We start from the raw sequence: 3,328 nt of genomic DNA, 5'->3' as shown, positions 1-3,328 counted from the left end.
TTTGCAAAGGAGTCAAAAATCACTGCTAAATCATTCCAAATTCAAGCTTATAATCAGTTTTGGATCAAGTCAAAAGATCCATACGGGGGCCAGGGAGATGGCTCAGTGGAATAAGCACTTCCCTGGCAAGCGCAAGGGTCTGAGTTCAATTCCCAGTTCCGCCAAAAAAAAAAAAAAGATCCATACTAAAAATATGGGCTACCTGGCATGGTGGCGAACACCAGCACTCAGGAGGCTGGGGCAGGCTAATCATTGTGAGTTTGAGACCAGCCTGCACTACTAAGTGAGCTCAAGGCCAGCCTAAACTGCATAGGAAGACCCTGTCTCAAAAAGACCAAAATAAAACTAATAAATAAAAATGTGGCCTGGGCCCTGGGAGGTAGCTCAGTACAAAAAACACTTGTGGGCCAGGGAGATGGCTCAGTGGAATAAGTGCTTTGCTGGCAAGTGCAGGGTCCTGAGTTCAATCCCCATTACCACAAAATAAATAAGTACGTAAGTAAGTAAATAAATAAATAAATAGATAAATAAAATGTGGCCTGAGGGGGCCTGCCCCTTAGCTCAGTTCTTTAAGTGGCTGCTTCAACAAAGCAGTCAGCCTCAGGTTGCTGTGATTCAATTCCCAGAACTCAAACCAGCCAAACCTGCCCTGAAGGCATTCTGAACCAGCCAAGAAAAAAAAAAAAAATATGGCCTGAGCCATGTGTGGCAGTGTACATCTGTAATTCCAGCACTGGGGAGCCTGAGGCAAGAAAATCTCAGAAAAACTGAGGCCATTCTAAGCTGGGCACAGTGACGCATGCCTGTAATTGTAGCATTTAGGAGGCTGAGGCATGAGGGTCATTGTGAGCTCAAGACCATCCTGGGCTACAAAGTGAGCTCAAGGCCAGCTTAAACTGTGTAGCAAGACCTTGTCTCAACAAAACAAAAATAAATAAATCAGTTGGGGGGCTAGGGAGATGGCTAAGTAGAATAAGCACTTGCCTGGCAAGCGCTAGGGCCTGAGTTCAATCCCTGGTTCCGCCAATAAATAAATAAGTAAATATAAATAAGTAAATAAAAAAAATAAATAGGCCAGTCTAGAGAATACAGTATGATCTTATTTCTTTTTTTGTTTTGCGTCTTTTTTTCTGGGGGGACAGGGTCTGGATATGCTGATTGGGGCTCCCTTGTGCACACCGGAGAGGTATCCAGGACTGGGGTGAGGATGGAGGAAGTGGCCGCTGGGAATATAAACTGTTGTTTTAGGGATTTAGCCATATTGAATCAGGACCATAATAATTCAGCAGTTTGTAGTTGGGCTGGAACCTATCAGTCTTTTTTTTTTTTTTTTAATTTATGTGTGTGTGTGTGTGTGTGTGTGTGTGTGTGTGTGGTCAGCTTAGCCCACCAGGGGGCGGGGCTGGCTGGCATGTGGTGCTGGGGGATTGAACCTTGGTCCCTGTGCTTTGCTAAGCTTGTTCTAAGTAGGTGCTTTAGACCACTGAGTCATCTACCAGCCCAACCTATCAGTCTTGAACTTGCAATGATCCTCTTGCCTTAGCCTCCAGAGTGCTCAGATTCTAGGCAGACACCACCATGCCTGGCTAAGACCTGGTTTCCAAAAATAAATAAATAAAAGCCAGTCACAGTAGAGCACACCTGTAATTCTAGCACTCAGCATTCAGGAGACTGAGGCAGGAAGATTGCTATGAGTTCAAGGGTCATCTGGGCTCCATAATGAGTTCAAGACCAACCCAAGCTGCATAGTGAAACTGTCTCAAAAAGATAAAAGATGGAGCTGGGGAGATGGCTCAGTAGGATAAGTGCTTCCCTGGCAAGGGCAAGGGCCCAAGTTCAATCCCCAGTTCCACAAAAAAAGATAAAAGAAAGACTCGGGATATGAGGCCAACTGTGCTAAGTAGACAGTTCAAGATCAACCCGAACTACATAGCAAGGCCAGCCATAATGACCTGTATCTGTAATCCCAGCCATAATGACCTGTATCTGTAATCCTCCTGAAACAGGAGGATCACTATGAGCCCAATCTGGGTAGTGAGACCCTGCAGACTCTGTACTAAATACATAAAAACAAAAAAATCTACTGGGCTTGGGAGATAGTTCAGTGGCATAAGCACCTGCCAGGCAAGCTCAAGGTCTTGAGTTCAATCCTTGGTACCAAAAATAAAAAATAAAAAATAAAAAATCTACTAATAGGAATTATACAAACACATATGTACTTTGACCCAGGCAGTCTTTTTCTTTTTTCTTTTTTGTCTTATTGAGATGGTTTCATTCTGCAGCTCAAGCTAGCCTTGAGCTTACTTTGTAGCCCAGGCTGGTCTCAAACTCACAACGGTCCTCCTGCCTCAGCCTCCCTAGTGCCGGGATCATAAGTGTGTCCCACTATGCTCAGCTTCAAATAATTTAAAAATCAAAAGGTATATGAATTTCAGCATGTGCATTATATAATAAAAGAATAAAATACAGATTTCCCAATCTCTGAACTATTGATAGTTTGGACTGATAATTCTAGGATGTAAGAGAGAGGCTTTTGTTTGGTTGTTCTTTTTTTTTTTTTTTCCAGAACCAGGCCCTTGTGCTTGCCAGGCAAGATCTTATTCTACTGAGCTATCTCTCTAGTCCCTGTTTTCATTTTTTTGCAGTATTAGAGATTGAATACAAGGGGCTGGGGAGATGGCTCAGTGGAATAAGCACTTCCCTGGCACGCTCAAGGGCCTGAGTTCATTCCTTGGTTCCACAAAAAAAAAAAAAAAAAGAGTGAGAGATTGAATCCAATGCCTCACACTTGCCACCAAACTATATCCCAACCCTGCCCTCCTTTTGAGTCAAGCTCTTGCCCAGGTTGGTCTTGAGCTTACAATTCTCCTGCCTCAGTCTCTTGGTAGGTGGGATCACAGATGTTTCATACCTAGTTAGTTGTAAGTTGTTTCACCAAATCCCTAGTTTCCACTCATAACATGTGAATAATACCCCTCAACAATGGTGATAACTACAAATGTATTTAGATAATCCTTGTATTGGGCTGGCAAGATAGCTCAGCAGTTTAAAGCACTAGCTTAGGCAAATGCCCAGGGGTCACAGTTCAATCCCCAGCACCACATGCTGCGCCAGCCCCACTCCCAAGGTGAGCTGAGCTGGCCACAATAAATAAATAGATAGATAGATAATCCTTCTGTTCTCTACACTGCAAAATTACCTGTTAATATACTAGCTGCATCGCCAGAGATATACCTTAGGCCAGGGATACAGTTTAATGGCATAAGTGCTTATCTGGCAAGAGCAAGGTCCTAAGTTCAATTCCCAGTTCTGCCAAAAAATACAAAAA

Source organism: Octodon degus, unplaced genomic scaffold, assembly GCF_000260255.1.
Source record: "Octodon degus isolate 3935 unplaced genomic scaffold, OctDeg1.0 scaffold00033, whole genome shotgun sequence".
NCBI lineage: Eukaryota > Metazoa > Chordata > Mammalia > Rodentia > Octodontidae > Octodon > Octodon degus.
This window is presented reverse-complemented; position numbering follows the sequence as displayed.